A 14,737-nucleotide genomic window follows, 5' to 3' on the forward strand; every position below is an offset into this window, starting at 1 on the left:
AATAACATCCTCTCAGGATTTTTCTGAGGATTAAATGAGAAAACTGGTATGACAAGGTTGCCACAGTGCTTGACATATAACAGGAACTCAAAAAATGGCAGCTATAATTATTAAATAATAATAACAAACTAGTTTTGAAAAAGTGTGGAAAATTGGTATAAAATGAGAGCTATTTCATCCACTCATCCTTACGGGTAAGTTGTATCGTCTTTTCAAGAGTGGGGCATTTTATTTTATTTTGAAGACTTCCTAATGACTAGCACTTATGCACTTATTTCTTGCCATCATGATATCAGAAACATAAATTGAGGTTATATGTAAAGAATGAAAAAGCGGAAAGATTAAGCAAAAGAGAGAATGACTAATGACATAAGATAAAATGAGTTAGCAATAAGTAGTTTCTTAATGAGAAGAACAGATTATAATTATTAGTAAGCATACATTGTTCTTAGTAAAGAAAGGTACAAGGTATTAATGCGGTAGAAGAGATTTAGTTTGAACAGGCTTTCCCAAAATGTTTTCTGAGGAACACTAGTACTTCCAGTGGTCTGTGGAAGAATGTTCCATTCCCATATAGCTTGAGGAAACTACCTGCTACAGACTGAATATTTATGTACCAACCTAGTCTCCAAGGTGACAGTATTTGCAGGTAGAGTCTTTGGTAGGTGATTAGGTCATGAGGGAGGTGCCGTCATGAATGGGATTAGTGCCTTTATAAAAGAGGACCCAGAGAGCTCCCTTGCCCTTTCTGCCATGTGAGGATACAGCGTGAAGACAGCCCTTTATGAACCAGGAAGCAGGCTCTCACCAGACACTGAACCTGCTGGTCCCTTGATTTTGGACTTCACAGACTCCAGAACCGTGAAAAATAAATTTTTGTAATTTATAAGCCACCCGGTCCATGGTGTTCTACTACAGCAGCCTGAACAAGCTAAGACACTACCCTTCTCTTTGAGATTCAAGTGGCATATTATCTTAAAAATATGACAAGACAGAAATCCTTTTTACCTTCGTTTTTGTATGTCCCGTATTTCTTCAATGGATAAAACCATTTTTGTTGTTGCTGTCTCTCAGACATAGTGTCTTGTAGAACAAACCTGAAAGTGCTGAAATGAGCGGAAAGAAATGGTTATTATATAATAAAAAATATATATATACCACCCCTTTAACCATCTCTCAAACAATATTTAAATCCCTCACAAATGTAAACACCATCTTTTTCTTGCTGCATTTTACTCACTAAGTACCATCTACGTGATTTTTATGAAATGTATCATCTATAATTTTACTTAATATGGTTTTCTTAAATAAATTCACTGTTTTTTCTCACGTGAAGGAAAGGGGAGAGCTTTCAAGGAATGTAACAAGGAATGGTTAGAAAATCAGGAGGAAAGTCAGAAGCCAATAGTGTCTGGCTGGACTAATTTAAGCCGTTTAGAGAGTCCAAGCAGAAAAAGATTATGGCATCCCACCCCACACACACTTTGAAAAACTACTGATCAGCAAAGCAAATACACAAAACAAATTCTGAACCTTAACGTGCTGGCTACTTTCACACTTTTACTGAAAAAATATCAAATTACAAAAAGTCTCTCTCCTTGCCTCTCTCTACAGAACAAATTAAGAGACAGAAATTCAGATCAGATTTGAAATCATCGATACGAACTGGCATCTAGGAGTTCTCTGGTGTTCTTAATAACAAACGTGGTCAGAGGAGGGCAGAGGACGCCATCACATGGCAGGCAGTGAATACGAATACGGAAGAGAGATAAGCAAGAGTAGGGCTTTAATGTGGGGGTTGGGAAGGAAGGGGGAAGGGAGGGGTCCACCCAGTTTCCCGAGCCTAGCTGCCGAGAGCAGCCCATGAACGCCTGCCGCCCGCTGTCCCGCCAATTCTGAGCAAACCTCTAGGACCGGCAGGCGCCCCTCCTACCCGACTACCGCCTACCGCCTAACGTGGCAGAATATGAAAGTTGGGGGAAAGGTTGGGATTGGAGCCAGAGCCTCATCAAAGTTCCCCCTCAGCCAGGACAAGTACCTTAATTCTAAAGGTCTTCTTCACCTCTCGGTCTGACTCCTCAGAAGGCCAAGCCGAGCTACCCACCGTTGGGCAGGCTCTCCACACGCGGAAAGGGCGCCCCCCTCGGTCGCGACCTTACGGCGTCACATGACTGCGGGGCGTACGTAACGTAACGCGGGCAGCCATGGGGCCCCACCTGACCTCCAGGGGCTTGGCTGGCGGAGGCCACAGAGTAGAAGGATGCAGGTGACCTCGGGGTTCAGGAGCCCTCAATCCTGAACTGTGACCGAGAGAACTGAGCCTCAAGACACCACAGCATGTCCCGTGACCATAGAATATACACGACCAACAGCCAAAGGGTAGGTGCGGTGTTCACATGACTGCAGGCACTTTGCCTGCCATGTGATGGAAGCGGCCACATCCCTGTTGACTCAGGGATCTGAAGATTCTGGTACCAGCAATCTTCACGAGATAGAGATGGCTGAGCCTGATATGTGACCAAGGGGGATATGTGACTGACCATAGCATCCATACGACTCTCAGAAGCGGGCCACCTTTGTGACTTGGGGGGCTGAGGCTTCCACATGCCACTAGCTAGTGAGGGCTACACGACAGGATGAATCCACATGATGGGCAGGGTTTAGGAGTCTGCCATGCTCTAGCGACTTGAAAAGCTGGATCTACCACATGATCATAGTGGCAATAGGTCCAGAGAGACTACATGAGCTCAGGGTTTAAGGGCTCATGGTGCTGACATGACCAGTAGGTCTGGGCCTGCCACATAACTGTCTGGGCCTGCCACTTGATGGCCGCATCCACGTGACCATAGCCTTAGGAGCCCACGGTGCTCAAAAGCTGGGTCAGCCTCCTGAGTGTAGGATAGTGACAGTAGGGTTCTCCCGGCTGCATGTTTCAGGAGGCCGTTCTCTTCATGAGACCTGGAGATCTGAGATTGCCCACATTCCTGGGCTTCCCGTTGATGGTGGTGCCTCCGGATGATCTTCCTCAGAGCACAAGCTGGCTTCACCTGCCCCAACCCCTTTTTAATGTGCTAATGTGCTTCTTTCATGTGCTATTTTTTTCCCTAATAACACGTGAAATTTAACACATAAATTAACACATAGCAATGGACTAGGTCCTCCCTAAATCCATAACCATTGCCATATTTTAGGGACTACTTCAAAAACCTAAGCGGTGGGTACAGGTAAGCTTTGTTGCCATAATTTCATGCAAGTCTAAGAGAAATTAAAGCAAACTCAATAAGTGAATTTTAGCTGTTAATTTGAAAAAAAATGTATATAATGATTACTATGTGTCAGGCACTTTAAAACGTCAACTCCTTTAATAGTGGCAATTCTATAAACTAGGTACTATGATTATTATTCCAGTTTTCACAGATGAGAAAGTGGAAGCACAGATGTGTTAAGTCACTTGCCTAAGAGGTAACCGAACCTATAGGTGCCAAACCAGGGTTTACTCCCAGGCACCCTGGCTTCAGACTTTGTGTTTTGATCACCCAAAGATTCTCCAACGAAAATTAAGAATAATTCAGTCTTCCTTATTCAGACTAACTGGAAAGCCATCTGCAGTTACTGAAAAGTTGAGATCATAGAGGACCTCTTTAAAGTGCCATTTAAATAATTTCCAGTACTACCAGTAATTAGAACTAATCCAAGCTGAAGCCAGTTAAGGCCCTCGGATTCATTTTAAGGTATAAATATAAACTTATCCTTAATAAGTGAAGTATTTGTGTATATAAAAGGTGGTATAAAATGCTAGACGTTAGTTGAAAACGTTTCCTTCTTTTATTTTTAAACACTCTAAAGAGAAATATTGCAGACTTTATGGCTCTTTTTTTTTTTTTAGTTTTTTTTTTAATTCAAACAGAAAGTCACAAAAATTATAATCATCCTCATCAGTTCACTCAGTCCCATGTAATTAATTTTTTTTTATCTTGATCTTTTGTTAGCACTTTTATGAGTTCATCAGTTTTTCATTAGAGTTCTAAAAATGCTTATTCATTCAGTTCAGCAGTACAGTCAGTTACCAGAAACCTGTACTTGTCAGAGTCTTTTCCATGAATTCCTTGAAGATGAAACCCTTTTATAGGAACATATTTGCAAAAGCATCAGAGTACACCCAGAACTGTCTGTAAATGACAAAAGACTTAAAAATGACCATGGTTAAAGATTTGATGAAAGTTCATAATAATGCAATGGACAAGGAAATTTAGTTATTTCTGAGATATACATTTTAAAGTAATAACTAGAATTATGACTTATAACATTATACCAGAACATATAAGATTTTTAGAAATATCATGTAATGTCTGAAACATTTATATTAACATATTTCCATACAAATAACCCAATGAAAGTTTAGTATTAGTTGTTTTGTTTGTTTTTTTATTTTGCAGGTTCTTATTAGTCATCAATTTTATACACATCAGTGTATACATGTCAATCCCAATCGCCCAATTCAGCCACCACCATCCCCACCCCACCGCAGTTTTCCCCCCTTGGTGTCCATATGTCTGTTCTCTACATCTGTGTCTCAACTTCTGCCCTGCAAACCGGCTCATCTGTACCATTTTTCTAGGTTCCACATACATGCGTTAATATACAATATTTGTTTTTCTCTTTCTGACTTACTTCACTCTGTATGACAGTCTCTAGATCCATCCACGTCTCAACAAATGACTCAATTTCGTTCCTTTTTATGGCTAATATTCCATTGTATATATGTACCACATCTTCTTTATCCATTCGTCTGTCGATGGGCATTTAGGTTGCTTCAATGACTTGGCTATTGTAAATATTGCTGCAATGAACATTGGGGTGCATGTGTCTTTTTGAATTATCGTTTTCTCTGGGTATACACCCAGTAGTGGGATTGCTGGATCATATGGTAAATCTATTTTTACTTTTTTAAGGAACCTCCATACTGTTCTCCATAGTGGCTGTATCAAATTACATTCCCACCAGCAGTGCAAGAGGGTTCCCTTTTCTCCACACCCTCTCCAGCATTTGTTGTTTTCTGATGCTGCCCATTCTAACTGGTGTGAGGTGATACCTCATTGTAGTTTTGATTTGCATTTCTCTAATAATTAGTGAGGTTGAGCATCTTTTCATGTGCTTCTTGGCCATCTGTATGTCTTCTTTGGAGAAATGTCTATTTAGGTCTTTTGCCCATTTTTGGATTGGGTTGTTTGTTTCCTTAATATTGAGCTGAATGAGCTGTTTATATGTTTTGGAGACTAATCCTTTGTCCGTTGATTCGTTTGCAAATAGTTTCTCCCATTCTGAGGGTTGTCTTTTCGTCTTGCTTATGGTTTCCTTTGCTGTGCAAAAGCTTTGAAGTTTCATTAGGTCCCATTTGTTTATTTTTGTTTTTATTTCCATTACTCTAGGAGGTGGATCAAAAAAGATCTTGCTGTGATTTATGTCAAAGAGTGTTCTTCCTATGTTTTCCTCTAAGAGTTTTATAGTGTCCAGTCTTACATTTAGATCTCGAATCCATTTTGAGTTTATTTTTGTATATGGTGTTAGGGAGTGTTCTAATTTCATTCTTTTACATGTAGCTGCCCAGTTTTCTCAGCACCACTTATTGAAGAGACTGTCTTTTCTCCATTGTACATCTTTGCCTCCTTTGTCATAGATTAGTTGACCATAGGTGCGTGGGTTTATCTCTGGGCTTTCTATATTGTCCCATTCATCTATGTTTCTGTTTTTGTGCCAGTACCATATTGTCTTGATTACTGTAGCTTTGTAGTATAGTCTGAAGTCAGGGAGTCTGATTCCTCCCACTCCGTTTTTTTCCCTCAAGACTGCTTTGGCTATTCGGGGTCTTTTGTGTCTCCATACAAATTTTAAGATGATTTGTTCTAGTTCTGTAAAAAATGCCATTGGTAATTTGATAGGGATTGCATTGAATCTGTAGATTGCTTTGGGTAGTATAGTCATTTTCACAATATTGATACTTCCAATCCAAGAACATGGTATATCTCTCCATCTGTTGGTATCATCTTTAATTTCTTTCATCAGTGTCTTATAGTTTTCTGCTTACAGGTCTTTTGTTTCCCTTGGTAGGTTTATTCCTAGGTATTTTATTCTTTTTGTTGCAATGGTAAATGGGAGTGTTTCCTTAATTTCTCTTTCAGATGTTTCATCATTAGTGTATAGGAATGCAAGAGATTTCTGTGCATTAATTTTGTATCCTGCTACTTTACCAAATTCATTGATTAGCTGTAGTAGTTTTCTGGTGGCATTTTTAGGATTCTCTATGTTTAGTATCATGTCATCTGCAAACAGTGACAGTTTTACTTCTTCTTTTCCAATTTGTATTCCTTTTATTTCTTTTTCTTCTCTTATTGCCGTGGCTAGGACTTCCAAAACTATGTTGAATAATAGTGGTGAGAGTGGACATCCTTGTCTCGTTCCTGATCTTAGAGGAAATGCTTCCAGTTTTTCACCATTGAGAATGATGTTTGCTGTGGGTTTGTCATATATGGCCTTCATTATGTTGAGGTAGGTTCCCTCTATGCCCACTTTGTGGAGAGTTTTTATCATAAATGGGTGTTGAATTTTGTCAAAAGCTTTTTCTGCATCTATTGAGATGATCATATGGTTTTTATTCTTCAATTTGTTAATATGCTGTATCACATTGATTGATTTGCGTATATGGAAGAATCCTTGCATCCCTGTGATAAATCCCACTTGATGATGGTGTATGAAACTTTTAATATGTTGTTGGATTCTGTTGGCTGGTATTTTGTTGAGAATTTTTCCATCTATATTCATCAGTGATATTGGTCTGTAATTTTCTTTTTTTGTAGTATCTTTGTCTGGTTTTGGTATCAGGGTGATGGTGGCCTCATAGAATGAGTTTGGGAGTGTTCCTTCCTCTGCAATTTTTTGGAAGAGTTTGAGAAGGATGGGTGTTAGCTCTTCTCTAAATGTTTGATAGAATTCACCTGTGAAGCCATCTGGTCCTGGACTTTTGTTTGTTCGAAGATTTTTAATCACAGTTTCAATTTCATTACTTGTGATTGGTCTGTTCATATTTTCTATTTCTTCCTGGTTCAGTCTTGGAAGGTTATACCTTTCTAAGAATTTGTCCATTTCTTCCAGGTTGTCCATTTTATTGGCATAGAGTTGCTTGTAGTAGTCTCTTAGGATGCTTTGTATTTCTGTGGTGTCTGTTGTAACTTCTCCTTTTTCATTTCTAATTTTATTGATTTGAGTCCTCTCCCTCTTTTTCTTGATGAGTCTGGCTAATGGCTTATAAATTTTGTTTATCTTCTCAAAGAACCAACTTTTAGTTTTATTGATCTTTGCTATTGTTTTCTTTGTTTCTATTTCATTTATTTCTGCTCTGATCTTTATGATTTCTTTCCTTCTGCTAACTTTGGGTTTTGTTTGTTGTTCTTTCTCTACTTCCTTTAGGTGTAAGGTTAGATTGTTTACTTGAGATTTTTCTTGTTTCTTTAGGTAGGCTTGTATAGCTATAAACTTCCCTCTTAGAACTGCTTTTGCTGCATCCCATAGGTTTTGGATCGTCGTGTTTTCATTGTCATTTGTCTCTAGGTATTTTTTTTTTTTTTTTTTTTTTTTTTAATTTTTTATTTATTTATTTATGGCTGTGTTGGGTCTTCGTTTCTGTGCGAGGGCTTTCTCTAGTTGCAGCAAGTGGGGGCCACTCTTCATCGCGGTGCGCGGGCCTCTCACTATCGCGGCCTCTCTTGTTGCGGAGCACAGGCTCCAGACGCGCAGGCTCAGTAATTGTGGCTCACGGGCTTAGTTGCTCCGCGGCATGTGGGATCTTCCCAGACCAGGGCTCGAACCCGTGTCCCCTGCATTGGCAGGCAGATTCTCAACCACTGCGCCACCAGGGAAGCCCCTCTAGGTATTTTTTGATTTCCTCTTTGGTTTCTTCAGTGATCTCTTGGTTATCTAGTAACGTATTGTTTAGCCTCCATGTGTGTGTGTTTTTTACGTTTTTTCCCCTGTAATTCATTTCTAATCTCATAGCGTTGTGGTCAGAAAAGATGCTTGATATGATTTCAATTTTCTTAAATTTACTGAAGTTTGATTTGTGACCCAAGATGTGATCTATCCTGGAGAATGTTCCGTGCGCACTTGAGAAGAAAGTGTAATCTGCTGTTTTTGGACGGAATGTCCTATAAATAGCAATTAAATCTATCTGGTCTATTGTGTCATTTAAAGCTTTTGTTTCCTTTTTATTTTCATTTTGGATGATCTGTCCATTGGTGTAAGTGAGGTGTTAAAATCCCCCACTATTATTGTGTTACTGTCGATTTCCTCTTTTATAGCTGTTAGCAGTTGCCTTATGTATTGAGGTGCTCCTATGTTGGGTGCATATATATTTATAATTGTTATATCTTCTTCTTGGATTGATCCCTTGATCATTATGTGGTGTCCTTCCTTGTCTCTTGTAACATTCTTTATTTTAAAGTCTATTTTATCTGATACGAGTATAGCTACTCCAGCTTTCTTTTGATTTCCATTTACATAGAATATCTTTTTCCATCCCCTCACTTTCAGTCTGTATGTGTCTCTAGGTCTGAAGTGGGTCTCTTGTAGACAGCATATATATGGGTCTTGTTTTTATATCCATTCAGCAAGCCCGTGTCTTTTGGTTGGAGCATTTAATCCATTCACGTTTAAGATAATTATCAATATGTATGTTCCTATGACCATTTTCTTAATTGTTTTGGGTTTGTTTTTGTAGGTCCTTTTCTTCTCTTGTGTTTCCCACTTAGAGAAGTTCCTTTAGCATTTGCTGTAGAGCTGGTTGGGTGATGCTGAATTCTCTTAGCTTTTGCTTGTCTGTAAAGCTTTTGATTTCTCCATCAAATCTGAATGAGATCCTTTCCAGGTAGAGTAATCTTGGTTGTAGGTTCTTCCCTTTCATCACTTTAAGTATATCATGTATGGCTCTTTTTCTCTAAAGAGAAATATTGCAGACTTTATGGCTCTTAACGGAATTCCAAAAGTTAGAAATGAGCAGAATCTGAATTAGATATTACTGCACTTATATTTTGTTTGCATCTTCCTAGAAAGGACAGAGAAAGGGAAAGGAGAATATACAATATAGTTTTGGTTTGTTTTTTTTTTTAATTGCAGTTTTACAAATGCCTCTTTTGCTGATTTGTGTGGAAGACTGAAGATCTGTCTGTATATCCAAAATAGATTTGATGTGACCTTGCTTATTTGCTGGCTTAGGCAAACTTAATGCTCTACAAGCAGTGGGATTATTTTGCTGGCACCCTGCAACGTGGCATGGCTACATAAATAACCTGAAGAAAATACAACAGACCAAATGTTGCACCATGGTTAAATTTGAATATACTAGTAAGGATAACAGTCTGTGTTTGTAGTCCTAAGCCTATTGAAGGAAGTAGTGATTTTTTGGAGTGACTCTGTTTGGGCACATTGGTGTTACTTAGATAATTTTGGAAAATTATTTATGGGACACATGTAAATACAGGGTATGAAAATGGAGCCACATGTTTACAACAGAGCCTATTATGAAACTTTAAGATGGATTTAGGAAGCATCTGTATACAATCACTGGATGGAATCTGACATCAAGACCTGATGTCTGTCCCAACTGTAGTTTCTGTACTGGACAAATCCACTAATGGTGATTGAGGTCAACTTCTTTCACCAAAAGACAAACCCTGGAGTTCTAATTATAACTTTTCTTGGGAAGGGTCAGATATTCTCCTGTCAGAACTAATGGTCGTATCATTTATTCTTTCCCTGTGATGATTACCAGGAGTTATTTTAGGATTAAAAAATATATTTAGTTACACCAGTGGGTGCCTGTCAGCTCTTTCTAACATACATTGGGGAAGGGACGCTAAGGCTATGGATAAACACCTGTATGAACACAGCTTATATGAGCTAGGCAGTTTAGGCACTCACTGCATGTATTAGGTGCTGTGTCTATTTAGGTGAGGCAGGCTGATAAGCTATTCTTCTTGAATGTTGTTTGGCAAGGTTTACTGGGAACAACTTTTACTTCTTTTATATTTCTGTTTTGGAGGTCAGTGCTAGAGGCTTTGTTTAACACAGAGAAATGGAAAAGGAGAATAACAGACATTTGTGATGCTGCTAAATTAAACACAAATACTCAAATGCTTTTGGTTCAAGCACAAATATGTACAACTCAAGTAGAGATCCTATGTGAATTTACTTTCAGAAAGTAAAATTGACTTAATCTGGTAACATTATCCAAGAGAACTTATCATATATTGCTGTACCTTTATAGAAATGGTAATCGAAACATGTTTTTCTTTGTTCCTTTAAGAAACTCGTTAATTAACTAGAAGTGACTTTACTGTCAGTGTCAAGCAGTGGGAAAGAAGAGAAACAATTGTAGACGGTGCCCCCTGTCAGAGTACTCAGTGTGCTCCCTTTCCCCAGCACAGTGTAAATTTTAACAGCTCTAGGGGATGAGCTCATTCTTGGGGACTACCACAGCCTGGAAACAGAAAACTACATCCACAGTGAAAACTTCTTTTGAGGCCAAAGGATGGAAAGGGGCGAGAAGGCAGGGATTCCTTACAGGGATTTTGCTCATAAACTATGTCATTTGTGATGGTATGATTCTCTGGTACAGTTTGAAAATCCCATCCACGTGAAGACCATTTAAAAATCAAATAAGTGTGGTTCAAGGCTTTAAAAATTATTAGACAGGGAGAATTGAAGTGGTCCTAGCTTGTCTCTTATTATCCACTCATTGTAACTATTTTTTTGCCACACCCCCCAAATAATTCTAACTATAGTCTTTGAAAGTATTGTGAGATGGGTTTTTACATAAACAGCCACATTGTTTTCTTGTTACGATATCACACTGCCATCTACTGCTGGTGGATATGTTCCCATATGATGTAAATGAGTGACCTTTGCCAGTTTTCTTTAGAATAAAAGCAGGCTTTGAGGACTAAGTTCTATCAATGAACTTTGCATTTCTGTAACATCACCAGATGATTTTTGAATTATCTACTTCATGTAGCCTGTTTGGGTCCAATGATAATCTAAAATGTACATGATGCTCTATCTTTTTTTCCCCACAAAATCTGGAAAAACATGGCATATCCTGTGCTCTCTAAAAACTGAGTGGGACTTGCAATAGTTGACTATCACTGGATTCTGAAATTCTAATTTAGTCTAGTGTATCTGTTTTTATATGGGACACTTTGATGCAATTCAAAGTCTCTCAAATAGGGAGGGGGATCAAGATGGTGGAGTAGGAGTATGTGGAGCTCACCTCACCCCACAAACACATTAAAAATACCCCTACATGTGAGGCAATTCTCACAGAAAACCAACTGGAAACTGGCAGATCTCCCATACAACCAAAGCTGCAAGGAATATCTCTACATATCCAGGAAGGACAGAAAAAATTTTTAAAGGCATGAGGACGGTCCTGGCACCCCTGGGAGAGATCTGTAAAGGAGGAAAAGTACACATAGGCAGACCTTTGCCCCGGGGAGCCCCCTTGCCTGCTGGAAAAGCCACTAGGATAGATGGAGGGGCTGGAAAAGCCTAAGTTCTACTCACAAGGAGTGCATGATACTGGCTTGTGAACAATCAGGGCAGAGAGAGACTGGCACTGTGGCTGCTGCCTTGCTGCACTTCCCAATCCAAAGCACACACAAGGTGGTGGGGCCACAGATGCACACAGCAGCTGAGCATTGAATCTTAGGTAGACAAGTCCAGGGAGAGGACTCGATCTAGATGTGTGGAGACAGTCCGGAGGGCCTGGGATATGGTCTGGGCCAAACCAAGGAGCCCATTGTCAGCCTGCACATAGTGGGGGCAGGTCCTGCCACAGTGCCCATTGTCAGTGTGCACACAGTGGGGGCAGGTCTGGCCATGGTGGACTTTGCCAGCACATGCACCAGATGGCACCACAGAAAGGCACAGCAGCTGGGCACTGCATCTTGGTTGGACGGGCTCTGGGCAGGAGTATGCAGCCATTCATTTCACGGTGGGAGCACACTGGCCCCGCTCACTCTACACCATAGCTTGGAGCCAGATCTGGAGCTGACAGGTCCTGGGAGAGGTCTGCCACAGAGGCAGCCCAGGTTGCAGGCAGCGGCACAACCACCTCAATTCCTGCAGCCACAGGGCCCCGGCCCCCAGCACCAGCCTACTCCACACCACAGCCCAGCACGAGGTCTGGGATGAACACAACAGAGAAAGGGATGCAACCTTGGGCTGCTTCTGGGCAGAACCATGGATGCCTGCATGGGAGGCACGTAGGTTTGCGGTGACCACACAGACCTCATTTGCTTCAGTGGTCACCTCGTTTGCATCAGGGCATGTGCTCAGGGGCAATGGAAGCTGACTGAACCTGACCCTCAGGGCTTCTACTCCAACAGCTGGGAAGCAGACCCCAGCCCCAACAGGGCTGTGACAGCCATAGAGCAAAGAGGAGGCCCCAGCCAACAACCAGTGCAGGCTCTGGTCAACACAACTTCAAACACACCCCCTATCAAGGGAACAAGGGCCAGCACACTGTAAAGAAATACGTGGCAAGCACCCACACCCAAACCAGCCCTTGCACCAAAGATATTGGCTCATACCGTCTACACAGGGATCCTCTTCAAGAACACAGTAGATTCATGCTTCTCCTAAATTCAGAGACAAAGAAAGTTAAGTAGAATGAAAAACAGAGGAACTATCCCCAATGGAAAGAACAAGAGAAATCCCCTGAAGGAACAAATAATGAAAGAGACCTCACCAGTCTACTAGACCCCAGATTCAGAAAGGAGGTGATAAAAAGGGTAAAGAAATTAAGAAAGATTGTTGATAGAAATGCAGATCACTGCAACAAGGAACTAGAAACTATAAAGAGAAATCAATCAAAACTAGACAACTCAATTGCCGAGATAAAAAACAAACTAAAAGCAATAAATAGCAGACTAAACAAAGCAGAAGAATAAATAAGTGATCTGGAAGATAGAATAATGGGAATCACCAAATCAGAACAGCAGACAGAAAGATAAATTTTTAAAAATGAAGAAAACATATGAGATCTATAGGATAATATAAAGCATGTGTAATATGCATAATCATATGCATAATGTGCACAGTCATATGCATAATAGGGGTACCAGAAGAAGAGGAGAGAGAAAAGGGGATAGAAAATTTATTTGAAGAAATTATGGCTGAAAACTTCCCAAACCTATAGAAGAAAACCGATATCCAGGTACAGGAAGCACAGAGGGTCCCACACAAGAAGAACCCAAATAGAGTGACACCAAGACGTAGCATAATTAAAATGGCAAAAGTGAAAGATATAGAGAACTACAAAGTCAACTGGAAAACAAGGTTTAAAATGGCAGTAAGTACATACTTATCAATAATTACTTTAAATATCAGTGGACTAAATGCTCCCATCAAAAGACAGAGTTACTGAATGGATTAAAAAAACAAAAAACAAAAACAAGAACCTACAATATGTTGCCTATAAGAGACTCACTTCAGGGCACAAGACACAGACAGATTGAAAGTGAGGAGATGGAAAGCTATTTCATGCAAATGGAAACAACAAGAAAGCGGGGTTAGCAGTACAAATATCAGACAAAATAGACTTAAAACAAAGTCCATAAAGACAAAGAAGGACCTTATATAATGATAAAGGGATCAATAAAGAAGAGGATATTACACTTGTTAGCATATATACACCCAATATAGGAACACCTAAATATATAAAACAAATAGTTACAGACATAAAGGGAGAAATTAACAGGAATGCTATAATGCTAGGAGACTTTAACACCTCACTGACATCAATGGACACATCTTCGAGACAGAAAATCAATACGGCAACAGAGGCCCTAAATGACACAATAGACCACTCGGACTTAATTTATACCTGCAGGACACTACATCCCCCAAATAAACAGAATACACATTCTTTTCAAGCGTGCAAGGAACGTTCTCTAGGAGAGGCCACATACTAGGTCAAAAAACAAACCTCAACACATTTAAGAGGATAGAAATGACTTCAAGCATTTTTTTTTTACCACAATGTTATGAAACTAGAAATCAACCACAGAAGGAAAAATGGGAAAAGAATGAATACATGGAGACTGAACAACATGCTCCCAAAAAACCAGTGGGTAAATGATGAAATCAAAGAAGAAATCAGGAAATACCTCAAGACAAATGACAATGAAAACACAACCTTCCAAAATCTGTGGGATGCAGCAAAAGCAGTTCTCAGAGGGAAGTACATAGCAACTCAGGCCTTCCTCAACAAACAAGAAAAATCTCAAGTAAACAAAAAGAGGAAAAGAATTAGAAAAAGAAGAACCAAAAAAATTCCAAAGTCAGTTCTTTGGGAAAGATCAGAGGGAAACAAATAAAATAGAGATAAAAATAGAAAAGATCAATAAAACCAAGGGCTAGATTTTTGAAAAGGCAAACAAAATCGACACACTTCTAGCCAGGCTCACCAAGAAAAAAAGAGAAAGGGCCCAAATAAACAAAATAAGAAATGAAACAGAAGCAACAACCAATACCACAAAAATACAAAAAAAAAACCCCAAAAAACATAAAACATAAGAGAATACTATGAACAGTTATATGCAAACAAATTAGACAACCACGAAGAAATGGACCAGTTTCTAGAAATATACAGCCTGCCAAATTTGAGTCAAGAAGAAACAGATAATTT

The sequence above is a fragment of the Eubalaena glacialis genome, chromosome X (assembly GCF_028564815.1).
Source record: "Eubalaena glacialis isolate mEubGla1 chromosome X, mEubGla1.1.hap2.+ XY, whole genome shotgun sequence".
Lineage (NCBI taxonomy): Eukaryota > Metazoa > Chordata > Mammalia > Artiodactyla > Balaenidae > Eubalaena > Eubalaena glacialis.